Source organism: Siphateles boraxobius, unplaced genomic scaffold (assembly GCF_051911475.1).
Source record: "Siphateles boraxobius isolate OS27281-9 unplaced genomic scaffold, OSU_SipBor_1 63, whole genome shotgun sequence".
In the NCBI taxonomy this organism is placed as follows: domain Eukaryota; kingdom Metazoa; phylum Chordata; class Actinopteri; order Cypriniformes; family Leuciscidae; genus Siphateles; species Siphateles boraxobius.
In genome coordinates, this window is record NW_027509190.1 from 2,949,146 (window position 1) to 2,976,490 (window position 27,345).

Here is a 27,345-nt window from a genome sequence, read left to right on the forward strand (position 1 = left end):
TGTTTTATTTTTGTCCTTTTCTAAGAGATTAAACCACAAACATCCCTGCAAGTGTACTGACCTGCTCAACAGAAAATCGCATACGAAAGTTTTGCAAAAATCACCCACAGTTTCCGCCCAGTTTCGAACTGGGGACTTATCGCGTGTGAGGCAAACGTGATAACCACCACACTACAAACACGTCTTCAGGTTGCAGACATTAATCTTTAGGTGCATGCTTATTAAAAAGCATATAAAGGAAATGAGCGCTGCACCCACCTAGCGTGGCAAAGAGTTAAAGTTTTCTGTCAGAATCCAACCACTGTTTCTGCTCGGTTTCGAACCGAGGACCTTTCGCGTGTTAGGCGAATGTGATGACCACTACACTACAGAAACCTATTGATGAGGTGCATGTGCTTTTTAGAAGATGGCTCCTTCCCATAATCTGCTCTGCAAGCAGTGTGACAGTCTGTGAATTCCACAAACAACAGAACAGAGGTCATTCGGCACCCACCTAGTGTCATTCGGCATGGCAGTCTGCCTACAGCTCCTTGGTACGATGGCCTTCACCTGTCTCAAAAGTAAGGGTTTTGTAGCGAATTGCAGCATTTATATTTAAAACGCATCCACTTGTTTCCGCCCAGTTTTGAACTGAGGACCTTTCACGTGTAAAGCAAACGTGATAACCACTAAACTTCCGAAACTTGATTTGGACGTCAGTCCCACCGCTTCTGGGGTACGCTTGTTCAAAAGCGACTGAAACTATAGACTGCCCAGTGTTTTAAAAATGGCAAAAAGCTGCTAATTTTGTTTGCAGACCAAACATTTTGTATTACTGTACAGGAAACCTCAACGGTCAGTTGTTTTATTTTTGTCCTTTTCTAAAGAGATTAAACCACAAACATCCCTGCAAGTGTACTGACCTGCTCAACAGAAAATCGCATACGAAATTTTTGCAAAAACCACCCATGTTTCCACCCAGTTTCGAACTTGGGACCTTTTCGCGTGTGAGGCGAACGTGATAACCTCTGCACTACGGAAACACGTCTTCAGGTGGCAGACATAAATCTTTAGGTGCACGCTTGTTAACCCTCTGGGGTCCAAAGTATTTTTGGGGTTCTGGAGGTGTTCTCACATGCTCTAACATTTGAGCTTTTTTCAGTTATTTATAAACATGTTAATGGCAAAGGTGTAAATTCACTCTATATAGCACAAACAGGGCTACCATAATATGTTAGCAAGATTTATGTACATGTTTGTATTTTTGAGAGAATATTGTTTATGCATGGTTATTGAAAAAACTAAAACTTAAAGTCTCTGAAATAAGGCCACAAAACACATACTAAATATGTGTCCACAAGACTTTTGACTAATTGATGTTCTCGCCTAGGATTTTTGCTTCAAAATGATCTGAAAATCATCCTTCCAAATCATTCACATAAAACAATACATTGATTTAAATTTAGTAAAACACTTTTTGTTTGGAAAGGCAATATGCGAAATGGGCGTGACTCATGTATAATGGTCTGATTCACACCTGTGAAGACAAAAGACCTGCTTAATGAGCCTGCATAATGAGCTTTCCACAGGTGTGTCACTGAGCCACAAGAAAGAATACAAGGACACAAGAAAAGAAATGTGTATATATACTACAAAATTGGTTCACAGTTGGAAACATCTATAAAAAAATAGTATTTTTCCACTTGTATTTTTGCTTGCAAATTGTATAATATCCAAGGTGAACATTTCTAGTAATTGTGTAGTTAATTCTCATACTGTATTTTCAGAAAGTTTTGAATATGTATCCTCTCCCCAAATTTGTCACTAATAAAACACAATACAAATAATTTGAAGAGAAGGCTTATATTGACCTTTTAAGATTTTGTTTACATCTACCTTGTAAATATATTATTTGCTATTTTATTAAAAAGGTTACAATTACAGCAACAATTCAAATAACAATATTTCAAGTGTAATATTTCTTTGTCAAAACTAAAGTGTACATTTTATCATACATATTTCAAATTTAAGGATTCATTAGTTTGAATAAAGCCTACATTGGAACAAACACTATAATAGCATCCTAGTTGATGACTTTATTTTTGACAAAACAAACATAGCCTAATATATTTAACATTTGAGCAGAAATTGGTGAACAAAAGCTTATTCAATGTGGCAGTAGTCTATAGTTTAGGCTACAGTAAACAGTTAATAATCTATTTAAAACTAGTCAACAAAATGTTGTCTTTCATATTTCTTCTGTAACATAGGCATATTGTTTGTTGTTTTTATGATAGCCTATATTAGGGCATATAAATATTAATTTGCAGTTTAATACGTTGCTAATACAAAGACATTTTAACGTTATTTCAACCTATTTCAGTCGATTTTCACTCATCTCAGTATAGCAATAGGGTTTGGTAAAAACTGTTCAGTTCATTCATTCACACACGCGATTCATATTTAAACAGTCTTTTTGCAGTTTACATACACTATGATATCGCGATTAGAACAATAATAAAAAAACTTACTTCTCAGATGGATATTTCATATTTCTTTGTAAAAACTAAATTATACATTTTATCATACATATTTCAAAGTTAAGGATTCATTAGTTTGAATAAAGCCTACATTGGAACAAACACTATAATAGCATCCTACTTGATGACTTTATTTTTGACAAAACAAACATAGCCTAATATATAACATTTGAGCAGAAATTGGTGAACAAAAGCTTATTCAATGTGGCAGTAGCATATTTTACCTTAAACAGTTAATAATCTATCCAAAAATGGTCAACAAAATGTTGTCTTTCATATTTCGTCTGTAACATAGGCATATCGTTTGTTGTTTTTATGAGCCTATATTAGGGCATAAATTTTAATTTGCAGTTTAATACGTTACTAATACAAAGACATTTTAACGTTATTTCAACATATTTCAGTCGATTTTCACTCATCTCAGTATAGCAATAGGGTTTGGTAAAAACCGTTCAGTTCATTCATTCACACACAGACGCGATTCATATTTAAACAGTCTTTTTGCGGTTTACATACACTATGATATCGCGATTAGAACAATAATAATAAAGAACTTACTTATCAGATGGATCCGTTGCTCCTCGGAATGAAAAAAAAACAGCACATGTTCTGAGGTAAATGTCCCAGGATTACTCCTCACACAGCCTCGCAAGAAGAAATAGTAGGCTACATTAATCTGATGATTACATTTGTTGTGTTATCGCGTTTATGAGGGGCGTTGACACTTTGCATGTGTTGCTTCAGATCATTTGCGTTTGAATACCGCGCGCTCTCCGTGGGCGTGTCAGATTAGCAGAATAATGAGCTAAGAGAACGATATTGAGATCGGCTGACACCTCTCTCTTTTTTAATAGATTACATAAACAGAGAATATTTATTTTAGTTTTGAATTAGATATTTTAAAAGTACAAACTTAAATGATTATAAAGATATATTGCTCGTGCTTGTGTGAATAGTATTCGCTGAGCTTTGTTTAAGTTTAGAGACGTGCACCAGAAAAAATTTTAACGGAGACAGAGAGGCAGAAAGCACACCCTGTTTATTTTCTTCATTTTACAAAAGCACACGGTTTTGATGTTAATGTGAGTGTACACAAAAAAAGAAGACCCTCTATAGTTTATAATCATGTATTGATTTTATTTATATGACGTAAAATGACGGAGTATTTTAAGTCTATGTTGCTGCTATGTGGAAAAAAAACGACCCAAGAGAGTTAAAAAGCGTATAAAGGAAATGAGCGCTACACTCACCTAGCGTGGCAAACAGTATAAATTTTCTGTCAGACCCCAACCACTGTTTCTGCTCGGTTTCAAACCGAGGACCTTTCGCGAGTTAGGTGAATGTGATGACCACTACACTACAGAAACCTATTGATGAGATGGATGTGCTTTTTAGAAGATGGCTCCTTCCCATAATCTGCTCTGCAAGCAGTGTGAAAGTCTGTGAATTCCACAAACAACAGAACAGAGGTCATTCGGCATGGCAGTCTGCCTACAGCTCCTTGGTACGATGGCCTTCACCTGTCTCAAAAGTAAGGGTTTTGTATCGAATTGCAGCATTTATATTTAACATGCCTCCACTTGTTTCCACCCAGTTTTGAACTGAAGACCTTTGCGTGTAAAGCAAACGTGATATCATGGCATGTGCTTTTTAGAAGATGACTCCTTCCCATAATCTGCTCTGCAAGCAGTGTGACAGTCTGTGAATTCCACAAACAACAGAACAGAGGTCTGCCTACAGCTCCTTGGTACGATGGCCTTCACCTGTCTCAAAAGTAAGGGTTTTGTAGCATTTATATTTAAAATGCATCCACTTGTTTCCGCCCAGTTTTGAACTGAGGACATTTTGCGTGTAAAGCAAACGTGATAACCACTACACTAGGGAAAACTTGATTTGGACGGTACCCACCTAGTGTCATTCGGCATGGCAGTCTGCCTACAGCTCCTTGGTACGATGGCCTTCACCTGTCTTAAAAGTATGGGTTTTGTAGCGAATTGCAGCATTTATATTTAACATGCCTCCACTTGTTTCCACCCAATTTTGAACTGAGGACCTTTCACGTGTAAAGCGAACGTGATAACCACTACACTACGGAAACTTGATTTGGACGGCACCCACCTAGTGTCTTTCGGCATGGCAGTCTGCCTACAGCTCCTTGGTACGATGGCCTTCACCTGTCTCAAAAGTAAGGGTTTTGTAGCATTTATATTTAAAATGAATCCACCTGTTTCCGCCCAGTTTTGAACTGAGGACCTTTTGCGTGTAAAGCAAACGTGATAACCACTACACTACGGAAACTTGATTTGGACGGCACCCACCTAGTGTCATTCGGCATGGCAGTCTGCCTACAGCTCCTTGGTATGATGGCCTTCACCTGTCTTAAAAGTAAGGGTTTTGTAGCGAATTGCAGCATTTATATTTAACATGCCTCCACTTGTTTCCACCCAATTTTGAACTGAGGACTTTTCACGTGTAAAGCGAATGTGATAACCACTACACTACGGAAACTTGGTTTGGATCTCATTCCCACCTCTTCTAGCGTACGCTTGTTCAAAAGCGACTGAAACTATAGACTGCCCAGTGTTTTTAACATGGCAAAAAGCTGCTAATTTTGTTGGCAGACCGAACATTTTATATTACTGTACAGGAAACCTCAATGGTCATTTGTTTTATTTTTGTCCTTTTCTAAAGAGATTAAACAACAAACATCCCTGCAAGTGTACTGACCTGCTCAACAGAAAATCGCATACGAAATTTTTGCAAAAATCACCCACAGTTTCCGCCCAGTAATGAACTAGGGACTTTTCGCGTGTGAGGCGAACGTGATAACCACTACACTACAAACACGTCTTCAGGTTGCAGACATAAATCTTTAGGTGCACGCTTATTAAAAAGCATATAAAGGAAATGAGCGCTGCACCCACCTAGCGTGCCAAAGAGTTCACATTTTCTGTCAGAATCCAACCACTGTTTCTACTCGGTTTCGAACCGAGGACCTTTCGCGTGTTAGGCGAACGTGATGACCACTACACTACAAAACCTATTGATGTGGTGCATATGCTTTTTAGAAGATGGCTCCTTCCCATAATCTGCTCTGCAAGCAGTGTGACAGTCTGTAAATTCCACAAACAACAGAACAGAGGTCATTCTGCATGGCAGTCTGCCTACAGCTCCTTGGTACGATGGCCTTCACCTGTCTCAAAAGTAAGGGTTTTGTAACATTTATATTTAAAATGCATCCAATTGTTTAAGCCCAGTTTTGAACTGAGGACCTTTTGCGTGTAAAGCAAACGTGATAACCACTACACTACGGAAACTTGATTTGGACGGCACCCACCTAGTGTCATTCGGCATGGCAGTCTGCCTACAGCTCCTTGGTACGATGGCCTTCACCTGTCTTAAAAGTAAGGGTTTTGTAGCGAATTGCAGCATTTATATTTAACATGCCTCCACTTGTTTCCACCCAATTTTGAACTGAGGACCTTTCGCGTGTAAAGCGAACGTGATAACCACTACACTACAGAAAATTGTTTGGATCTCATTCCCACCTCTTCTAGCGTACGCTTGTTCAAAAGCGACTGAAACTATAGACTGCCCAGTGTTTTTAACATGGCAAAAAGCTGCTAATTTTGTTGGCAGAACGAACATTTTATATTAGTTTACAGGAAACCTCAATGGTCATTTGTTTTATTTTTGTCCTTTTCTAAAGAGATTAAACAACAAACATCCCTGCAAGTGTACTGACCTGCTCAACAGAAAATCGCATACGAAATTTTTGCGAAAACCACACACAGTTTCCGCCCAGTTTCGAACTGGGGACCTTTCGCGTGTGAGGCGAACGTGATAACCACTACACTACGGAAACACATCTTCAGGTGCCAGACATAAATCTTTAGGTGCACGCTTATTAAAAAGCATATAAAGGAAAGGAGCGCTGCTACCACCTAGCGTGGCAAAAAGTTTAAATTTTCTGTCAGAATCCAACCACTGTTTCTGCTCGGTTTCGAACAGAGGACCTTTTGCGTGTTAGGCGAACGTGATGAACACTACACTACAGAAACCTATTGATGAGGTACATGTGCTTTTTAGAAGATGGCTCCTTCCCATAATCTACTCTGCAAGCAGTGTGACAGTCTGTGAATTCCACAAACAACAGAACAGAGGTCATTCGGCATGGCAGTCTGCCTACAGCTCCTGGGTACGATGGCCTTCACCTGTCTTAAATGTAAGGGTTTTGTATCGAATTGCAGCATTTATATTTAACATGCCTCCACTTGTTTCCGCCCAGTATTGAACTGAAGACCTTTGCGGGTAAAGCGAACGTGATATCATGGCATGTGCTTTTTAGAAGATGGCTCCTTCCCATAATCTACTCTGCAAGCAGTGTGACAGTCTGTGAATTCCACAAACAACAGAACAGAGGTCATTCGGCATGGCAGTCTGCCTACAGCTCCTTGGTACGATGGCCTTCACCTGTCTCAAAAGCAAGGGTTTTGTAGCGAATTGGAGCATTACATTTAAAATGCCTCCACTTGTTTCCGCCAAGTTTTGAACTGAGGACCTTTCGCGTGTAAAGCAAACGTGATAACCACTACACTACGGAAACTTGATTTAGACGTCAGTCCCACCACTTCTAGTGTACGCTTGTTCAAAAGCGACTGAAACTATAGACTGCCCGGTGTTTTTAACATGGCAAAAAGCTGCTAATTTTGTTGGCAGAACGAACATTTTATATTAGTTTACAGGAAACCTCAATGGTCATTTGTTTTATTTTTGTCCTTTTCTAAAGAGATTAAACAACAAACATCCCTGCAAGTGTACTGACCTGCTCAACAGAAAATCGCATACGAAATTTTTGCGAAAACCACACACAGTTTCCGCCCAGTTTCGAACTGGGGACCTTTCGCGTGTGAGGCGAACGTGATAACCACTACACTACGGAAACACATCTTCAGGTGCCAGACATAAATCTTTAGGTGCACGCTTATTAAAAAGCATATAAAGGAAAGGAGCGCTGCTACCACCTAGCGTGGCAAAAAGTTTAAATTTTCTGTCAGAATCCAACCACTGTTTCTGCTCGGTTTCGAACAGAGGACCTTTTGCGTGTTAGGCGAACGTGATGAACACTACACTACAGAAACCTATTGATGAGGTACATGTGCTTTTTAGAAGATGGCTCCTTCCCATAATCTACTCTGCAAGCAGTGTGACAGTCTGTGAATTCCACAAACAACAGAACAGAGGTCATTCGGCATGGCAGTCTGCCTACAGCTCCTGGGTACGATGGCCTTCACCTGTCTTAAATGTAAGGGTTTTGTATCGAATTGCAGCATTTATATTTAACATGCCTCCACTTGTTTCCGCCCAGTATTGAACTGAAGACCTTTGCGGGTAAAGCGAACGTGATATCATGGCATGTGCTTTTTAGAAGATGGCTCCTTCCCATAATCTACTCTGCAAGCAGTGTGACAGTCTGTGAATTCCACAAACAACAGAACAGAGGTCATTCGGCATGGCAGTCTGCCTACAGCTCCTTGGTACGATGGCCTTCACCTGTCTCAAAAGCAAGGGTTTTGTAGCGAATTGGAGCATTACATTTAAAATGCCTCCACTTGTTTCCGCCAAGTTTTGAACTGAGGACCTTTCGCGTGTAAAGCAAACGTGATAACCACTACACTACGGAAACTTGATTTAGACGTCAGTCCCACCACTTCTAGTGTACGCTTGTTCAAAAGCGACTGAAACTATAGACTGCCCGGTGTTTTTAACATGGCAAAAAGCTGCTAATTTTGTTGGCAGACCGAACATTTTATATTACTTCACAGGAAACCTCAATGGTCATTTGTTTTATTTTTGTCCTTTTTTAAAGAGATTAAACCACAAACATCCCTGCAAGTGTACTGACCTGCTCAACAGAAAATCGCATACGAAATTTTTGCAAAAAACACCCACAGTTTCCGCCCAGTTTCGAACTGGGGACCTTTCGCGTGTGAGGCAAACTTGATAACCACTACACTATGGAAACAAGTCATCAGGTTGCAGACATAAATCTTTAGGTGCACCCTTATTAAAAAGCATATAAAGGAAATGAGCGCTGCACCCACCTAGTGTGGCAAACAGTTAAAATTTTCTGTCAGAATCCAACCACTGTTTCTGCTCGGTTTCGAACCGAGGACCTTTCGCGTGTTAGGCGAACGTGATGACCACTACACTACAGAAACCTATTGATGAGGTGCATGTGAGTTTTAGAAGATGGCTCCTTCCCATAATCTGCTCTGCAAGCAGTGTGACAGTCTGTGAATTCCACAAACAACAGAACAGAGGTCATTCGGAATGGCAGTCTGCCTACAGCTCCATGGTACGATGGCCTTCACCTGTCTCAAAAGTAAGGGTTTTGTAGCGAATTGGAGCATTAAATTTAAAATGCCTCCACTTGTTTCAGCCCAGTATTGAACTGAGGACCTTTCGCGTGTAAAGCGAACGTGATAACCACTACACTACGGAAACTTGATTTGGACGGTACCCACCTAGTGTCATTCGGCATGGCAGTCTGCCTACAGCTCCTTGGTACGATGGCCTTCACCTGTCTTAAAAGTAAGGGTTTTGTAGCGAATTGCAGCATTTATATTTAACATGCCTCCACTTGTTTCCACCCAATTTTGAACTGAGGACCTTTCGCGTGTAAAGCGAACGTGAGAACCACTACACTACGGAAACTTGGTTTGGATCTCATTCCCACCTCTTCTACCGTACGCTTGTTCAAAAGCGACTGAAACTATAGACTGCCCAGTGTTTTTAACATGGCAAAAAGCTGCTAATTTTGTTGGCCGAACATTTTATATTACTGTACAGGAAACCTCAATGGTCATTTGTTTTATTTTTGTCCTTTTCTAAAGAGATTAAACAACAAACATCCCTGCAAGTGTACTGACCTGCTCAACAGAAAATCGCATACGAAATTTTTGCAAAAATCACCCACAGTTTCCGCCCAGTTTCAAACTGGGGACTTTTCGCGTGTGAGGCGAACGTGATAACCACTACACTACAAACACATCTTCAGGTTGCAGACATAAATCTTTAGGTGCACGCTTATTAAAAAGCATATAAAGGAAATGAGCGCTGCACCCACCTAACGTGCCAAAGAGTTTAAATTTTCTGTCAGAATCCAACCACTGTTTCTGCTCGGTTTTGAACCGAGGACCTTTCGCGTGTTAGGCGAATGTGATGACCACTACACTACAGAAACCTATTGTTGAGAGGGATGTGCTTTTTAGAAGATGGCTCCTTCCCATTATCTGCCCTGCAAGCAGTGTGACAGTCTGTAAATTCCACAAACAACAGAACAAAGGTCATTCGGCACCCACCTAGTGTCATTCGGCATGGCAGTCTGCCTACAGCTCCTTGATACGATGGCCTTCACCTGTCTTAAAAGTAAGGTTTTTGTAGCGAATTGCAGCATTTGCATTTAACATGCCTCCACTTGTTTCCACCCAATTTTGTACTGAGGACCTTTCACGTGTAAAGCAAACGTGATAACCACTACACTACGGAAACTTGGTTTGGATCTCATTCCAACCTCTTCTAGCGTACGCTTGTTCAAAAGCGACTGAAACTATAGACTGCCCAGTGTTTTTAAGATGGCAAAAAGCTGCTAATTTTGTTGGCAGACCGAACATTTTATATTACTGTACAGGAAACCTCAATGGTCATTTGTTTTCTTTTTGTCCTTTTCTAAAGAGATTAAACCACAAACATCCCTGCAAGTGTACTGACCTGCTCAACAGAAAATCGCATACGAAATTTTTGCAAAAACCACCCTTAGTTTCCGCCCAGTTTCGAACTGGGGACCTTTCGCGTGTGAGGCGAACGTGATAACCACTACACTACGGAAACACGTCTTCATGTTGCAGACATAAATCTTTAGGTGCACGCTTATTAAAAAGCATATAAAGGAAATGAGCGCTGCTACCACCTAGCGTGGCAAACAGTTTAAATATTCTGTCAGAATCCAACCACTGTTTCTGCTCGGTTTCGAACAGAGGACCTTTCGTGTGTTAGGCAAACATGATGAACACTACACTACAGAAACCTATTGATGAGGCACATGTGCTTTTTAGAAGATGGGTCCTTCCCATAATCTACTCTGCAAGCAGTGTGACAGTCTGTGAATTCCACAAACAACAGAACAGAGGTCATTCGGCATGGCAGTCTGCCTACAGCTCCTGGGTACGATGGCCTTCACCTGTCTTAAAAGTAAGGGTTTTGTATCGAATTGCAGCATTTATATTTAACATGCCTCCACTTGTTTCCGCCCAGTTTTGAACTGAAGACCTTTGCGTGTAAAGCGAACGTGATATCATGGCATGTGCTTTTTAGAAGATGGCTCCTTCCCATAATCTGCTCTGCAAGCAGTGCGACAGTCTGTGAATTCCACAAACAACAGAACAGAGGTCATTCGGCATGGCAGTCTGCCTACAGCTCCTTGGTACGATGGCCTTCACCTGTCTTAAAAGTAAGGGTTTTGTAGCGAATTGCAGCATTTATATTTAACATGCCTCCACTTGTTTCCACCCAATTTTGAACTGAGGACTTTTCACGTGTAAAGCGAACGTGATAACCACTACACTACGGAAACTTGGTTTGGATCTCATTCCCACCGCTTCTAGCGTACGCTTGTTCAAAAGCGACTGAAACTATAGACTGCCCAGTGTTTTTAACATGGCAAAAAGCTGCTAATTTTGTTGGCAGACCTAACATTTTATATTACTGTACAGGAAACCTCAATGGTCATTTGTTTTATTTTTGTCCTTTTCTAAAGAGATTAAACAACAAACATCCCTGCAAGTGTACTGACCTGCTCAACAGAAAATCGCATACGAAATTTTTGCAAAAATCACCCACAGTTTCCGCCCAGTAATGAACTGGGGACTTTTCGCGTGTGAGGCGAACGTGATAACCACTACACTACAAACACGTCTTCAGGTTGCAGACATAAATCTTTAGGTGCACGCTTATTAAAAAGCATATAAAGGAAATGAGCGCTGCACCCACCTAGCGTGCCAAAGAGTTTACATTTTCTGTCAGAATCCAACCACTGTTTCTACTCGGTTTCGAACCGAGGACCTTTCGCGTGTTAGGCGAACGTGATGACCACTACAATACAAAACCTATTGATGCGGTGCATATGCTTTTTAGAAGATGGCTCCTTCCCATAATCTGCTCTGCAAGCAGTGTGACAGTCTGTAAATTCCACAAACAACAGAACAGAGGTCATTCTGCATGGCAGTCTGCCTACAGCTCCTTGGTACGATGGCCTTCACCTGTCTCAAAAGTAAGGGTTTTGTAGCATTTATATTTAAAATGCATCCAATTGTTTAAGCCCAGTTTTGAACTGAGGACCTTTTGCGTGTAATGCAAACGTGATAACCACTACACTACGGAAACTTGATTTGGACGACACCCACCTAGTGTCATTCGGCATGGCAGTCTGCCTACAGCTCCTTGGTACGATGGCCTTCACCTGTCTCAAAAGCAAGGGTTTTGTAGCGAATTGGAGCATTACATTTAAAATGCCTCCACTTGTTTCCGCCAAGTTTTGAACTGAGGACCTTTCGCGTGTAAAGCAAACGTGATAACCACTACACTACGGAAACTTGATTTAGACGTCAGTCCCACCACTTCTAGTGTACGCTTGTTCAAAAGCGACTGAAACTATAGACTGCCCGGTGTTTTTAACATGGCAAAAAGCTGCTAATTTTGTTGGCAGAACGAACATTTTATATTAGTTTACAGGAAACCTCAATGGTCATTTGTTTTATTTTTGTCCTTTTCTAAAGAGATTAAACAACAAACATCCCTGCAAGTGTACTGACCTGCTCAACAGAAAATCGCATACGAAATTTTTGCGAAAACCACACACAGTTTCCGCCCAGTTTCGAACTGGGGACCTTTCGCGTGTGAGGCGAACGTGATAACCACTACACTACGGAAACACATCTTCAGGTGCCAGACATAAATCTTTAGGTGCACGCTTATTAAAAAGCATATAAAGGAAAGGAGCGCTGCTACCACCTAGCGTGGCAAAAAGTTTAAATTTTCTGTCAGAATCCAACCACTGTTTCTGCTCGGTTTCGAACAGAGGACCTTTTGCGTGTTAGGCGAACGTGATGAACACTACACTACAGAAACCTATTGATGAGGTACATGTGCTTTTTAGAAGATGGCTCCTTCCCATAATCTACTCTGCAAGCAGTGTGACAGTCTGTGAATTCCACAAACAACAGAACAGAGGTCATTCGGCATGGCAGTCTGCCTACAGCTCCTGGGTACGATGGCCTTCACCTGTCTTAAATGTAAGGGTTTTGTATCGAATTGCAGCATTTATATTTAACATGCCTCCACTTGTTTCCGCCCAGTATTGAACTGAAGACCTTTGCGGGTAAAGCGAACGTGATATCATGGCATGTGCTTTTTAGAAGATGGCTCCTTCCCATAATCTACTCTGCAAGCAGTGTGACAGTCTGTGAATTCCACAAACAACAGAACAGAGGTCATTCGGCATGGCAGTCTGCCTACAGCTCCTTGGTACGATGGCCTTCACCTGTCTCAAAAGCAAGGGTTTTGTAGCGAATTGGAGCATTACATTTAAAATGCCTCCACTTGTTTCCGCCAAGTTTTGAACTGAGGACCTTTCGCGTGTAAAGCAAACGTGATAACCACTACACTACGGAAACTTGATTTAGACGTCAGTCCCACCACTTCTAGTGTACGCTTGTTCAAAAGCGACTGAAACTATAGACTGCCCGGTGTTTTTAACATGGCAAAAAGCTGCTAATTTTGTTGGCAGACCGAACATTTTATATTACTTCACAGGAAACCTCAATGGTCATTTGTTTTATTTTTGTCCTTTTTTAAAGAGATTAAACCACAAACATCCCTGCAAGTGTACTGACCTGCTCAACAGAAAATCGCATACGAAATTTTTGCAAAAAACACCCACAGTTTCCGCCCAGTTTCGAACTGGGGACCTTTCGCGTGTGAGGCAAACTTGATAACCACTACACTATGGAAACAAGTCATCAGGTTGCAGACATAAATCTTTAGGTGCACCCTTATTAAAAAGCATATAAAGGAAATGAGCGCTGCACCCACCTAGTGTGGCAAACAGTTAAAATTTTCTGTCAGAATCCAACCACTGTTTCTGCTCGGTTTCGAACCGAGGACCTTTCGCGTGTTAGGCGAACGTGATGACCACTACACTACAGAAACCTATTGATGAGGTGCATGTGAGTTTTAGAAGATGGCTCCTTCCCATAATCTGCTCTGCAAGCAGTGTGACAGTCTGTGAATTCCACAAACAACAGAACAGAGGTCATTCGGAATGGCAGTCTGCCTACAGCTCCATGGTACGATGGCCTTCACCTGTCTCAAAAGTAAGGGTTTTGTAGCGAATTGGAGCATTAAATTTAAAATGCCTCCACTTGTTTCAGCCCAGTATTGAACTGAGGACCTTTCGCGTGTAAAGCGAACGTGATAACCACTACACTACGGAAACTTGATTTGGACGGTACCCACCTAGTGTCATTCGGCATGGCAGTCTGCCTACAGCTCCTTGGTACGATGGCCTTCACCTGTCTTAAAAGTAAGGGTTTTGTAGCGAATTGCAGCATTTATATTTAACATGCCTCCACTTGTTTCCACCCAATTTTGAACTGAGGACCTTTCGCGTGTAAAGCGAACGTGAGAACCACTACACTACGGAAACTTGGTTTGGATCTCATTCCCACCTCTTCTACCGTACGCTTGTTCAAAAGCGACTGAAACTATAGACTGCCCAGTGTTTTTAACATGGCAAAAAGCTGCTAATTTTGTTGGCCGAACATTTTATATTACTGTACAGGAAACCTCAATGGTCATTTGTTTTATTTTTGTCCTTTTCTAAAGAGATTAAACAACAAACATCCCTGCAAGTGTACTGACCTGCTCAACAGAAAATCGCATACGAAATTTTTGCAAAAATCACCCACAGTTTCCGCCCAGTTTCAAACTGGGGACTTTTCGCGTGTGAGGCGAACGTGATAACCACTACACTACAAACACATCTTCAGGTTGCAGACATAAATCTTTAGGTGCACGCTTATTAAAAAGCATATAAAGGAAATGAGCGCTGCACCCACCTAACGTGCCAAAGAGTTTAAATTTTCTGTCAGAATCCAACCACTGTTTCTGCTCGGTTTTGAACCGAGGACCTTTCGCGTGTTAGGCGAATGTGATGACCACTACACTACAGAAACCTATTGTTGAGAGGGATGTGCTTTTTAGAAGATGGCTCCTTCCCATTATCTGCCCTGCAAGCAGTGTGACAGTCTGTAAATTCCACAAACAACAGAACAAAGGTCATTCGGCACCCACCTAGTGTCATTCGGCATGGCAGTCTGCCTACAGCTCCTTGATACGATGGCCTTCACCTGTCTTAAAAGTAAGGTTTTTGTAGCGAATTGCAGCATTTGCATTTAACATGCCTCCACTTGTTTCCACCCAATTTTGTACTGAGGACCTTTCACGTGTAAAGCAAACGTGATAACCACTACACTACGGAAACTTGGTTTGGATCTCATTCCAACCTCTTCTAGCGTACGCTTGTTCAAAAGCGACTGAAACTATAGACTGCCCAGTGTTTTTAAGATGGCAAAAAGCTGCTAATTTTGTTGGCAGACCGAACATTTTATATTACTGTACAGGAAACCTCAATGGTCATTTGTTTTCTTTTTGTCCTTTTCTAAAGAGATTAAACCACAAACATCCCTGCAAGTGTACTGACCTGCTCAACAGAAAATCGCATACGAAATTTTTGCAAAAACCACCCTTAGTTTCCGCCCAGTTTCGAACTGGGGACCTTTCGCGTGTGAGGCGAACGTGATAACCACTACACTACGGAAACACGTCTTCATGTTGCAGACATAAATCTTTAGGTGCACGCTTATTAAAAAGCATATAAAGGAAATGAGCGCTGCTACCACCTAGCGTGGCAAACAGTTTAAATATTCTGTCAGAATCCAACCACTGTTTCTGCTCGGTTTCGAACAGAGGACCTTTCGTGTGTTAGGCAAACATGATGAACACTACACTACAGAAACCTATTGATGAGGCACATGTGCTTTTTAGAAGATGGGTCCTTCCCATAATCTACTCTGCAAGCAGTGTGACAGTCTGTGAATTCCACAAACAACAGAACAGAGGTCATTCGGCATGGCAGTCTGCCTACAGCTCCTGGGTACGATGGCCTTCACCTGTCTTAAAAGTAAGGGTTTTGTATCGAATTGCAGCATTTATATTTAACATGCCTCCACTTGTTTCCGCCCAGTTTTGAACTGAAGACCTTTGCGTGTAAAGCGAACGTGATATCATGGCATGTGCTTTTTAGAAGATGGCTCCTTCCCATAATCTGCTCTGCAAGCAGTGCGACAGTCTGTGAATTCCACAAACAACAGAACAGAGGTCATTCGGCATGGCAGTCTGCCTACAGCTCCTTGGTACGATGGCCTTCACCTGTCTTAAAAGTAAGGGTTTTGTAGCGAATTGCAGCATTTATATTTAACATGCCTCCACTTGTTTCCACCCAATTTTGAACTGAGGACTTTTCACGTGTAAAGCGAACGTGATAACCACTACACTACGGAAACTTGGTTTGGATCTCATTCCCACCGCTTCTAGCGTACGCTTGTTCAAAAGCGACTGAAACTATAGACTGCCCAGTGTTTTTAACATGGCAAAAAGCTGCTAATTTTGTTGGCAGACCTAACATTTTATATTACTGTACAGGAAACCTCAATGGTCATTTGTTTTCTTTTTGTCCTTTTCTAAAGAGATTAAACAACAAACATCCCTGCAAGTGTACTGACCTGCTCAACAGAAAATCGCATACGAAATTTTTGCAAAAATCACCCACAGTTTCCGCCCAGTAATGAACTGGGGACTTTTCGCGTGTGAGGCGAACGTGATAACCACTACACTACAAACACGTCTTCAGGTTGCAGACATAAATCTTTAGGTGCACGCTTATTAAAAAGCATATAAAGGAAATGAGCGCTGCACCCACCTAGCGTGCCAAAGAGTTTACATTTTCTGTCAGAATCCAACCACTGTTTCTACTCGGTTTCGAACCGAGGACCTTTCGCGTGTTAGGCGAACGTGATGACCACTACACTACAAAACCTATTGATGCGGTGCATATGCTTTTTAGAAGATGGCTCCTTCCCATAATCTGCTCTGCAAGCAGTGTGACAGTCTGTAAATTCCACAAACAACAGAACAGAGGTCATTCTGCATGGCAGTCTGCCTACAGCTCCTTGGTACGATGGCCTTCACCTGTCTCAAAAGTAAGGGTTTTGTAGCATTTATATTTAAAATGCATCCAATTGTTTAAGCCCAGTTTTGAACTGAGGACCTTTTGCGTGTAATGCAAACGTGATAACCACTACACTACGGAAACTTGATTTGGACGACACCCACCTAGTGTCATTCGGCATGGCAGTCTGCCTACAGCTCCTTGGTACGATGGCCTTCACCTGTCTCAAAAGCAAGGGTTTTGTAGCGAATTGGAGCATTACATTTAAAATGCCTCCACTTGTTTCCGCCCAGTTTTGAACTGAGGACCTTTCGCGTGTAAAGCAAACGTGATAACCACTACACTACGGAAACACGTCTTCATGTTGCAGACATAAATCTTTAGGTGCACGCTTATTAAAAAGCATATAAAGGAAATGAGCGCTGCTACCACCTAGCGTGGCAAACAGTTTAAATATTCTGTCAGAATCCAACCACTGTTTCTGCTCGGTTTCGAACAGAGAACCTTTCGCGTGTTAGGCGAACATGATGAACACTACACTACAGAAACCTATTGATGAGGCACATGTGCTTTTTAGAAGATGCCTCCTTCCCATAATCTACTCTGCAAGCAGTGTGACAGTCTGTGAATTCCACAAACAACAGAACAGAGGTCATTCGGCATGGCAGTCTGCCTACAGCTCCTGGGTACGATGGCCTTCACCTGTCTTAAATTTAAGGGTTTTGTATCGAATTGCAGCATTTATATTTAACATGCCTCCACTTGTTTCCGCCCAGTTTTGAACTGAAGACCTTTGCGGGTAAAGCGAACGTGATATCATGGCATGTGCTTTTTAGAAGATGGCTCCTTCCCATAATCTACTCTGCAAGCAGTGTGACAGTCTGTGAATTCCACAAACAACAGAACAGAGGTCATTCGGCATGGCAGTCTGCCTACAGCTCCTGGGTACGATGGCCTTCACCTGTCTTAAAAGTAAGGGTTTTGTATCGAATTGCAGCATTTATATTTAACATGCCTCCACTTGTTTCCGCCCAGTTTTGAACTGAAGACCTTTCGCGTGTAAAGCAAACGTGATAACCACTACACTACGGAAACTTGATTTGGACGTCAGTCCCACCGCTTCTAGCGTACGCTTGTTCAAAAGCGACTGAAACTATAGACTGCCCAGTGTTTTTAACATGGCAAAATGCTGCTAATTTTGTTGGCAGACCGAACATTTTATATTACTGTACAGGAAACCTCAATGGTCATTTGTTTTCTTTTTGTCCTTTTCTAAAGAGATTAAACCACAAACATCCCTGCAAGTGTACTGACCTGCTCAACAGAAAATCGCATACGAAATTTTTGCAAAAACCACCCTTAGTTTCCGCCCAGTTTCGAACTGGGGACCTTTCGCGTGTGAGGCGAACGTGATAACCACTACACTACGGAAACACGTCTTCAGGTTGCAGACATAAATCTTTAGCTGCACGCTTATTAAAAAGCATATAAAGGAAATGAGAGCTGCTACCACCTAGCGTGGCAAACAGTTTAAATATTCTGTCAGAATCCAACCACTGTTTCTGCTTGGTTTCGAACAGAGGACCTTTCGCGTGTTAGGCGAACATGATGAACACTACACTACAGAAACCTATTGATGAGGCACATGTGCTTTTTAGAAGATGGCTCCTTCCCATAATCTACTCTGCAAGCAGTGTGACAGTCTGTGAATTCCACAAACAACAGAACAGAGGTCATTCGGCATGGCAGTCTGCCTACAGCTCCTGGGTACGATGGCCTTCACCTGTCTTAAAAGTAAGGGTTTTGTATCGAATTGCAGCATTTATATTTAACATGCCTCCACTTGTTTCCGCCCAGTTTTGAACTGAAGACCTTTGCGTGTAAAGCGAACGTGATATCATGGCATGTGCTTTTTAGAAGATGGCTCCTTCCCATAATCTGCTCTGCCAGCAGTGTGACAGTCTGTGAATTCCACAAACAACAGAACAGAGGTCATTCGGCATGGCAGTCTGCCTACAGCTCCTTGGTACGATGGCCTTCACCTGTCTCAAAAGCAAGGGTTTTGTAGCGAATTGGAGCATTACATTTAAAATGCCTCCACTTGTTTCCGCCCAGTTTTGAACTGAGGACCTTTCGCGTGTAAAGCAAACGTGATAACCACTACACTACGGAAACTTGATTTGGAAGTCAGTCCCACCGCTTCTAGGGTACGCTTGTTCAAAAGCGACTGAAACTATAGACTGCCCAGTGTTTTTAACATGGCAAAATACTGCTAATTTTGTTGGCAGACCGAACATTTTATATTACTGTACAGGAAACCTCAATGGTCATTTGTTTTCTTTTTGTCCTTTTCTAAAGAGATTAAACCACAAACATCCCTGCAAGTGTACTGACCTGCTCAACAGAAAATCGCATACGAAATTTTTGCAAAAACCACCCTTAGTTTCCGCCCAGTTTCGAACTGGGGACCTTTCGCCAGTGAGGCGAACGTGATAACCACTACACTACGGAAACACGTCTTCAGGTTGCAGACATAAATCTTTAGCTGCACGCTTATTAAAAAGCATATAAAGGAAATGAGCGCTGCTACCACCTAGCGTGGCAAACAGTTTAAATATTCTGTCAGAATCCAACCACTGTTTCTGCTTGGTTTCGAACAGAGGACCTTTCGCGTGTTAGGCGAACATGATGAACACTACACTACAGAAACCTATTGATGAGGCACATGTGCTTTTTAGAAGATGGCTCCTTCCCATAATCTACTCTGCAAGCAGTGTGACAGTCTGTGAATTCCACAAACAACAGAACAGAGGTCATTCGGCATGGCAGTCTGCCTACAGCTCCTGGGTACGATGGCCTTCACCTGTCTTAAAAGTAAGGGTTTTGTATCGAATTGCAGCATTTATATTTAACTTGCCTCCACTTGTTTCCGCCCAGTTTTGAACTGAAGACCTTTGCGTGTAAAGCGAACGTGATATCATGGCATGTGCTTTTTAGAAGATGGCTCCTTCCCATAATCTGCTCTGCCAGCAGTGTGACAGTCTGTGAATTCCACAAACAACAGAACAGAGGTCATTCGGCATGGCAGTCTGCCTACAGCTCCTTGGTACGATGGCCTTCACCTGTCTCAAAAGCAAGGGTTTTGTAGCGAATTGGAGCATTACATTTAAAATGCCTCCACTTCTTTCCGCCCAGTTTTGAACTGAGGACCTTTCGCGTGTAAAGCAAACGTGATAACCACTACAATACGGAAACTTGATTTGGACGTCAGTCCCACCGCTTCTAGGGTACGCTTGTTCAAAAGCGACTGAAACTATAGACTGCCCAGTGTTTTTAACATGGCAAAATGCTGCTAATTTTGTTGGCAGACCGAACATTTTATATTACTGTACAGGAAACCTCAATGGTCATTTGTTTTATTTTTGTCCTTTTCTAAACAGATTAAACCATAAACATCCCTGCAAGTGTACTGACCTGCTCAACAGAAAATCGCATACGAAATTTTTGCAAAAACCACCCACAGTTTCCACCCAGTTTCGAACTGGGGACCTTTTGCGTGTGAGGCGAACGTGATGACCACTACACTACAGAAACCTATTGATAGAGCATGTGCTTTTTAGAAGATCCCTCCTTCCCATAATCTGCTCTGCAAGCAGTGTGACAGTTTGTAAATTCCACAAACAACAGAACAGAGGTTATTCGGCATGGCAATCTGCCTACAGCTCCTTGGTACGATGGCCTTCACAAGGGTTTTGTAGCGATTTGCAGCATTTATATTTAACATGCGTCCACTTGTTTCCACCCAGTTTTGAACTGAGGACCTGTCGCGTGTAAAGCGAACGTGATAACCACTACACTACGGAAACTTGATTTGGACGTCAGTCCCACCTCCTCTAGGGTACGCTTGTTCAAAAACGACTGAAACTATAGACTGCCCAGTGTTTTAAACATGGCAAAAAGCTGCTAATTTTGTTGGCAGACCAAACATTTTTTATTACTGTACAGGAAACCTCAACGGTCATTTGTTTTATTTTTTACAGAAAATGTGCCTGCATCCCTGCAAGTGTACTGACCTGCTCAACAGAAAATCGCATAAGAAATTTTTGCGAAAACCACCCACAGTTTCCACCCAGTTTCGAACTGGGGACCTTTCGCGTGTGAGGCGAACGTGATAACCACTACACTACGGAAACACGTCTCCAGGTGGCAGACATAAATCTTTAGGTGCACGCTTATTAAAAAGCATATAAAGGAAATGAGCGCTGCTACCACCTAGCGTGGCAAACAGTTTAAATTTTCTGTCAGAATCCAACCACTGTTTCTGCTCGGTTTCGAACCGAGGACCTTTCGCGTGTTAGGCGAACGTGATGAACACTACACTACAGAAACCTATTGATGACGCACATGTGCTTTTTAGAAGATGCCTCCTTCCCATAATCTACTCTGCAAGCAGTGTGACAGTCTGTGAACTCCACAAACAACAGAACAGAGGTCATTCGGCATGGCAGTCTGCCTACAGCTCCTGGGTACGATGGCCTTCACCTGTCTTAAATTTAAGGGTTTTGTATCGAATTGCAGCATTTATATTTAACATGCCTCCACTTGTTTCCGCCCAGTTTTGAACTGAAGACCTTTGCGGGTAAAGCGAACGTGATATCATGGCATGTGCTTTTTAGAATATGGCTCCTTCCCATAATCTACTCTGCAAGCAGTGTGACAGTCTGTGAATTCCACAAACAACAGAACAGAGGTCATTCGGCATGGCAGTCTGCCTACAGCTCCTGGGTACGATGGCCTTCACCTGTCTTAAAAGTAAGGGTTTTGTATCGAATTGCAGCATTTATATTTAACATGCCTCCACTTGTTTCCGCCCAGTTTTGAACTGAAGACCTTTGCGTGTAAAGCGAACGTGATATCATGGCATGTGCTTTTTAGAAGATGGCTCCTTCCCATAATCTGCTCTGCAAGCAGTGTGACAGTCTGTGAATTCCACAAACAACAGAACAGAGGTCATTCGGCATGGCAGTCTGCCTACAGCTCCTTGGTACGATGGCCTTCACCTGTCTCAAAAGCAAGGGTTTTGTAGCGAATTGGAGCATTACATTTAAAATGCCTCCACTTGTTTCCGCCCAGTTTTGAACTGAGGACCTTTCGCGTGTAAAGCAAACGTGATAACCACTACACTACTGAAACTTGATTTGGACGTCAGTCCCACCGCTTCTAGGGTACGCTTGTTCAAAAGCGACTGAAACTATAGACTGCCCAGTGTTTTTAACATGGCAAAATGCTGCTAATTTTGTTGGCAGACCGAACATTTTATATTACTGTACAGGAAACCTCAATGGTCATTTGTTTTCTTTTTGTCCTTTTCTAAAGAGATTAAACCACAAACATCCCTGCAAGTGTACTGACCTGCTCAACAGAAAATCGCATACGAAATTTTTGCAAAAACCACCCTCAGTTTCCGCCCAGTTTCGAACTGGGGACCTTTCGCGTGTGAGGCGAACGTGATAACCACTACACTACGGAAACACGTCTTCAGGTTGCAGACATAAATCTTTAGCTGCACGCTTATTAAAAAGCATATAAAGGAAATGAGAGCTGCTACCACCTAGCGTGGCAAACAGTTTAAATATTCTGTCAGAATCCAACCACTGTTTCTGCTTGGTTTCGAACAGAGGACCTTTCGCGTGTTAGGCGAACATGATGAACACTACACTACAGAAACCTATTGATGAGGCACATGTGCTTTTTAGAAGATGGCTCCTTCCCATAATCTACTCTGCAAGCAGTGAGACAGTCTGTGAATTCCACAAACAACAGAACAGAGGTCATTCGGCATGGCAGTCTGCCTACAGCTCCTGGGTACGATGGCCTTCACCTGTCTTAAAAGTAAGGGTTTTGTATCGAATTGCAGCATTTATATTTAACATGCCTCCACTTGTTTCCGCCCAGTTTTGAACTGAAGACCTTTGCGTGTAAAGCGAACGTGATATCATGGCATGTGCTTTTTAGAAGATGGCTCCTTCCCATAATCTGCTCTGCCAGCAGTGTGACAGTCTGTGAATTCCACAAACACCAGAACAGAGGTCATTCGGCATGGCAGTCTGCCTACAGCTCCTTGGTACGATGGCCTTCACCTGTCTCAAAAGCAAGGGTTTTGTAGCGAATTGGAGCATTACATTTAAAATGCCTCCACTTGTTTCCACCCAGTTTTGAACTGAGGACCTTTCGCGTGTAAAGCAAACGTGATAACCACTACACTACGGAAACTTGATTTGGACGTCAGTCCCACCGCTTCTAGGGTACGCTTGTTCAAAAGCGACTGAAACTATAGACTGCCCAGTGTTTTTAACATGGCAAAATACTGCTAATTTTGTTGGCAGACCGAACATTTTATATTACTGTACAGGAAACCTCAATGGTCATTTGTTTTCTTTTTGTCCTTTTCTAAAGAGATTAAACCACAAACATCCCTGCAAGTGTACTGACCTGCTCAACAGAAAATCGCATACGAAATTTTTGCAAAAACCACCCTTAGTTTCCGCCCAGTTTCGAACTGGGGACCTTTCGCCAGTGAGGCGAACGTGATAACCACTACACTACGGAAACACGTCTCAGGTTGCAGACATAAATCTTTAGCTGCACGCTTATTAAAAAGCATATAAAGGAAATGAGCGCTGCTACCACCTAGCGCGGCAAACAGTTTAAATATTCTGTCAGAATCCAACCACTGTTTCTGCTTGGTTTCGAACAGAGGACCTTTAGGCTTTAGGCTCTGCAAGCAGTGTGACAGTTTGTAAATTCCACAAACAACAGAACAGAGGTTATTCGGCATGGCAATCTGCCTACAGCTCCTTGGTACGATGGCCTTCACAAGGGTTTTGTAGCGATTTGCAGCATTTATATTTAACATGCGTCCACTTGTTTCCACCCAGTTTTGAACTGAGGACCTGTCGCGTGTAAAGCGAACGTGATAACCACTACACTACGGGAACTTGATTTGGACGTCAGTCCCACCTCCTCTAGGGTACGCTTGTTCAAAAACGACTGAAACTATAGACTGCCCAGTGTTTTAAACATGGCAAAAAGCTGCTAATTTTGTTGGCAGACCAAACATTTTTTATTACTGTGCAGGAAACCTCAACGGTCATTTGTTTAATTTTTACAGAAAATGTGCCTGCATCCCTGCAAGTGTACTGACCTGCTCAACAGAAAATCGCATAAGAAATTTTTGCGAAAACCACCCACAGTTTCCACCCAGTTTCGAACTGGGGACCTTTCGCGTGTGAGGCGAACTTGATAACCACTACACTACGGAAACACGTCTTCAGGTGGCAGACATAAATCTTTAGGTGCACGCTTATTAAAAAGCATATAAAGGAAATGAGCGCTGCTACCACCTAGCGTGGCAAACAGTTTAAATTTTCTGTCAGAATCCAACCACTGTTTCTGCTCGGTTTCGAACCGAGGACCTTTCGCCTGTTAGGCGAACGTGATGAACACTACACTACAGAAACCTATTGATGACGCACATGTGCTTTTTAGAAGATGCCTCCTTCCCATAATCTACTCTGCAAGCAGTGTGACAGTCTGTGAATTCCACAAACAACAGAACAGAGGTCATTCTGCATGGCAGTCTGCCTACAGCTCCTTGGTACGATGGCCTTCACCTGTCTTAAAAGTAAGGGTTTTGTATCGAATTGCAGCATTTATATTTAACATGCCTCCACTTGTTTCCACCCAGTTTTGAACTGAAGACCTTTGCGTGTAAAGCGAACGTGATATCATGGCATGTGCTTTTTAGAAGATGGCTCCTTCCCATAATCTGCTCTGCCAGCAGTGTGACAGTCTGTGAATTCCACAAACAACAGAACAGAGGTCATTCGGCATGGCAGTCTGCCTACAGCTCCTTGGTACGATGGCCTTCACCTGTCTCAAAAGCAAGGGTTTTGTAGCGAATTGGAGCATTACATTTAAAATGCCTCCACTTGTTTCCGCCCAGTTTTGAACTGAGGACCTTTCGCGTGTAAAGCAAACGTGATAACCACTACACTACGGAAACTTGATTTGGATGTCAGTCCCACCGCTTCTAGGGTACGCTTGTTCAAAAGCGACTGAAACTATAGATTGCCCAGTGTTTTTAACATGGCAAAATGCTGCTAATTTTGTTGGCAGCCCAAACATTTTATATTACTGTACAGGAAACCTCAATGGTCATTTGTTTTATTTTTGTCCTTTTCTAAAGAGATTAAACCACAAACATCCCTGCAAGTGTACTGACCTGCTCAACAGAAAATCGCATACGAAATTTTTGCAAAAACCACCCACAGTTTCCGCCCAGTTTCGAACTGGGGACCTTTCGCGTGTGAGGCGAACGTGATAACCACTACACTACGGAAACACGTCTTCAGGTTGCAGACATAAATCTTTAGGTGCACGCTTATTAAAAAGCATATAAAAGAAATGAGTGCTGCACCCACCTAGCGTGGCAAACAGTTTAAATTTTCTGTCAGAATCCAACCACTGTTTCTGCTCGGTTTCGAACCGAGGACCTTTCGCGTGTTAGGCGAACGTGATGACCACTACACTACAGAAACCTATTGATGAGACACATGTGCTTTTTAGAAGATGGCTCCTTCCCATAATCTGCTCTGCAGGCAGTGTGACAGTCTGTAAATTCCACAAACAACAGAACAGAGGTCATTCTGCATGGCAGTCTGCCTACAGCTCCTTGGTACGATGGCCTTCACCTGTCTCAAAAGTCATACCGATCTTTATGGGAGCTCCCTGGGCACAGCGCTATGGAGGGCCAGGATCGGAGTTGGGCTTGCACGATTGGAAGGCGCAGACGGAATATCTGGCCGGATTACAGGGACTGAGTGCATCACAGAAAGTACAGTTTGTGTTGGGGTCTTTGGAAGCAGAAGCCAAAAGAGAAGTTCTTGCTGCATCAGAAGCCACACGGGCTACGGCGAAAACTATCTTCGATTTCCTGTCCGGATTATATGGAGACTCTACCCCGGTGGCCACTCTTCGTGCCCAGTTCTTTAACTATCAACAGGGGCCTAAGCAGACTCTTCGGGCATACTCCTTGAAATTGTGGGAGCAGTTTGGCCGGCTGTTGGGTGAACTTCGTCGGGGTCGAGTCAAGGGCGGATCGATGGTGAGAGAGAGGTCGTATTCGGAGAAGGGGCGAGCTCCTGTGCGCCGCCCCCTACGTCCTGTGGGCCCCCGGTTCCAGTGGGATGACCAGGGAAGGCCCATCTGTATTAATTGTGGAGACCCGGGACACATCAGTCGTCAGTGTGGGCTCTGAGACCCCCGTCTTTTTTCGGTACCAGAAAATATCTGCTGTATAGCCCCCCTTCGCTCTGAGCCTGAGATAAAGGTTCTATGGCCCCTTTGCTCAGCAGTTTCGCTATTTCGGCTCGAAGTAGATGAGATACTTCGTAGTTTACCGTGGTTTCGACTCACGCCGTGTAACGGCAGGGACGTCGAGCGAACTGTAGCGAATAGCCTCTTTTTATAGTGTTCAACACCCATTCTGATACCCCGGGAAGCTTTGCCCACGCATCTGCGTGAATAGCTAGGGGTAGAATGAAATCCGGGCTCTGGCCGCGGCATAGCGGCAGCTGCAGAGCTTCGGTGTGCTGAGACATAAACACTGTGTTTATAGTGTGTGAGGCGGGAGGCGCGCCGATCACGGCGGGCAGCCTGGTCGCGCTCGAATTCTCTGTGACAGGTTGTGGAGAGAGAGCGAGCGGGACAAACCCTGTGGGGTTGAGCGTGTCTGTGAAGGAATGTGGGCGCGGGATTGCGGGCACATTCACTGCACTGAGAACACCGTCGGCTTGTGCTGACCGAATGTGTGTCGGTTTCGTTTTTACAGAAAACGAGGGACACGCATCGTGTAGTGTTTGTTGGCACTGTGTCGTGGGCACATTCACTACATTTGTGCACAATCGACATGAGTCGATTTTATTTGTTCTAGCCCTGAACTGTGGCGGGCTGTGTCTGTGTGTGGGAATGGGCACTGAGACGTGGGCATTCTTACAACACTCATAACACCATCGGCCGTGACCGGAATACCAGAAAATACACTCTTTTGGGATTTATCTGGGTCGCCGTAAAAATGGCATTTGTGTGCAGGCAAGCGGGCTGTGGTGCCGGCTTGTTTACTGCGAAATACACTGGAACAGTCACATTGTTTGGAACTGAACGAGCGAGAAGTTTCGGTGTAGTCTGGCCGCGGCGAGACTTAAACACCGTGGGTCTTAGCTGACTGTATGTGTGTTGGTTTCGGTTTACCGAAAACGTGGCACATGCAGTGTGTAGTGTTTGTGGGCACTGGCTTGTGGGCACATTCACTACATTTAATGCACAATGACATGAGTCGATCTCATTTGTGCGAGCCCTGCACTGTGGCGGGCTGTGTTTGTGTGTAGAAATGAACACTGGGCTGTGGGCATTTTTATT

General features: G+C 42.9%; 27 non-coding genes across 27 annotated transcripts; all 27 read right to left on the minus strand.

Annotated features, from left to right (window-relative positions):
• Window positions 1-302: 302 nt before the first annotated feature.
• On the minus strand, window positions 303-375 carry trnav-aac (transfer RNA valine (anticodon AAC)). Its single transcript has one exon. It is a non-coding gene; the product is annotated as a tRNA-Val (tRNA).
• Window positions 376-4,744: 4,369 nt separating this feature from the next.
• Window positions 4,745-4,817, minus strand: trnav-uac (transfer RNA valine (anticodon UAC)). The gene has a single exon. It is a non-coding gene; the product is annotated as a tRNA-Val (tRNA).
• A 1,494-nt stretch (window positions 4,818-6,311) lies between these two features.
• Window positions 6,312-6,384, minus strand: trnav-cac (transfer RNA valine (anticodon CAC)). The gene has a single exon. It is a non-coding gene; the product is annotated as a tRNA-Val (tRNA).
• Window positions 6,385-7,391: 1,007 nt separating this feature from the next.
• On the minus strand, window positions 7,392-7,464 carry trnav-cac (transfer RNA valine (anticodon CAC)). Its single transcript has one exon. It is a non-coding gene; the product is annotated as a tRNA-Val (tRNA).
• A 1,203-nt stretch (window positions 7,465-8,667) lies between these two features.
• trnav-aac (transfer RNA valine (anticodon AAC)) lies at window positions 8,668-8,740 on the minus strand. Its single transcript has one exon. It is a non-coding gene; the product is annotated as a tRNA-Val (tRNA).
• Window positions 8,741-8,953: 213 nt separating this feature from the next.
• Window positions 8,954-9,026, minus strand: trnav-uac (transfer RNA valine (anticodon UAC)). The gene has a single exon. It is a non-coding gene; the product is annotated as a tRNA-Val (tRNA).
• Window positions 9,027-9,692: 666 nt separating this feature from the next.
• Window positions 9,693-9,765, minus strand: trnav-aac (transfer RNA valine (anticodon AAC)). Its single transcript has one exon. It is a non-coding gene; the product is annotated as a tRNA-Val (tRNA).
• Window positions 9,766-10,339: 574 nt separating this feature from the next.
• On the minus strand, window positions 10,340-10,412 carry trnav-cac (transfer RNA valine (anticodon CAC)). The gene has a single exon. It is a non-coding gene; the product is annotated as a tRNA-Val (tRNA).
• Window positions 10,413-12,438: 2,026 nt separating this feature from the next.
• trnav-cac (transfer RNA valine (anticodon CAC)) lies at window positions 12,439-12,511 on the minus strand. The gene has a single exon. It is a non-coding gene; the product is annotated as a tRNA-Val (tRNA).
• A 1,203-nt stretch (window positions 12,512-13,714) lies between these two features.
• On the minus strand, window positions 13,715-13,787 carry trnav-aac (transfer RNA valine (anticodon AAC)). Its single transcript has one exon. It is a non-coding gene; the product is annotated as a tRNA-Val (tRNA).
• Window positions 13,788-14,000: 213 nt separating this feature from the next.
• trnav-uac (transfer RNA valine (anticodon UAC)) lies at window positions 14,001-14,073 on the minus strand. Its single transcript has one exon. It is a non-coding gene; the product is annotated as a tRNA-Val (tRNA).
• Window positions 14,074-14,739: 666 nt separating this feature from the next.
• On the minus strand, window positions 14,740-14,812 carry trnav-aac (transfer RNA valine (anticodon AAC)). The gene has a single exon. It is a non-coding gene; the product is annotated as a tRNA-Val (tRNA).
• Window positions 14,813-15,386: 574 nt separating this feature from the next.
• trnav-cac (transfer RNA valine (anticodon CAC)) lies at window positions 15,387-15,459 on the minus strand. The gene has a single exon. It is a non-coding gene; the product is annotated as a tRNA-Val (tRNA).
• A 1,687-nt stretch (window positions 15,460-17,146) lies between these two features.
• Window positions 17,147-17,219, minus strand: trnav-uac (transfer RNA valine (anticodon UAC)). The gene has a single exon. It is a non-coding gene; the product is annotated as a tRNA-Val (tRNA).
• Window positions 17,220-18,227: 1,008 nt separating this feature from the next.
• On the minus strand, window positions 18,228-18,300 carry trnav-cac (transfer RNA valine (anticodon CAC)). Its single transcript has one exon. It is a non-coding gene; the product is annotated as a tRNA-Val (tRNA).
• Window positions 18,301-18,968: 668 nt separating this feature from the next.
• trnav-uac (transfer RNA valine (anticodon UAC)) lies at window positions 18,969-19,041 on the minus strand. Its single transcript has one exon. It is a non-coding gene; the product is annotated as a tRNA-Val (tRNA).
• Window positions 19,042-19,307: 266 nt separating this feature from the next.
• On the minus strand, window positions 19,308-19,380 carry trnav-cac (transfer RNA valine (anticodon CAC)). The gene has a single exon. It is a non-coding gene; the product is annotated as a tRNA-Val (tRNA).
• A 1,007-nt stretch (window positions 19,381-20,387) lies between these two features.
• Window positions 20,388-20,460, minus strand: trnav-cac (transfer RNA valine (anticodon CAC)). Its single transcript has one exon. It is a non-coding gene; the product is annotated as a tRNA-Val (tRNA).
• A 526-nt stretch (window positions 20,461-20,986) lies between these two features.
• On the minus strand, window positions 20,987-21,059 carry trnav-cac (transfer RNA valine (anticodon CAC)). The gene has a single exon. It is a non-coding gene; the product is annotated as a tRNA-Val (tRNA).
• A 123-nt stretch (window positions 21,060-21,182) lies between these two features.
• Window positions 21,183-21,255, minus strand: trnav-aac (transfer RNA valine (anticodon AAC)). Its single transcript has one exon. It is a non-coding gene; the product is annotated as a tRNA-Val (tRNA).
• A 1,070-nt stretch (window positions 21,256-22,325) lies between these two features.
• trnav-cac (transfer RNA valine (anticodon CAC)) lies at window positions 22,326-22,398 on the minus strand. Its single transcript has one exon. It is a non-coding gene; the product is annotated as a tRNA-Val (tRNA).
• Window positions 22,399-23,066: 668 nt separating this feature from the next.
• trnav-uac (transfer RNA valine (anticodon UAC)) lies at window positions 23,067-23,139 on the minus strand. Its single transcript has one exon. It is a non-coding gene; the product is annotated as a tRNA-Val (tRNA).
• A 266-nt stretch (window positions 23,140-23,405) lies between these two features.
• Window positions 23,406-23,478, minus strand: trnav-cac (transfer RNA valine (anticodon CAC)). The gene has a single exon. It is a non-coding gene; the product is annotated as a tRNA-Val (tRNA).
• A 639-nt stretch (window positions 23,479-24,117) lies between these two features.
• trnav-cac (transfer RNA valine (anticodon CAC)) lies at window positions 24,118-24,190 on the minus strand. The gene has a single exon. It is a non-coding gene; the product is annotated as a tRNA-Val (tRNA).
• Window positions 24,191-24,858: 668 nt separating this feature from the next.
• On the minus strand, window positions 24,859-24,931 carry trnav-uac (transfer RNA valine (anticodon UAC)). Its single transcript has one exon. It is a non-coding gene; the product is annotated as a tRNA-Val (tRNA).
• Window positions 24,932-25,197: 266 nt separating this feature from the next.
• On the minus strand, window positions 25,198-25,270 carry trnav-cac (transfer RNA valine (anticodon CAC)). The gene has a single exon. It is a non-coding gene; the product is annotated as a tRNA-Val (tRNA).
• Window positions 25,271-25,393: 123 nt separating this feature from the next.
• trnav-aac (transfer RNA valine (anticodon AAC)) lies at window positions 25,394-25,466 on the minus strand. Its single transcript has one exon. It is a non-coding gene; the product is annotated as a tRNA-Val (tRNA).
• Between the last annotated feature and the right edge of the window lie 1,879 nt (window positions 25,467-27,345).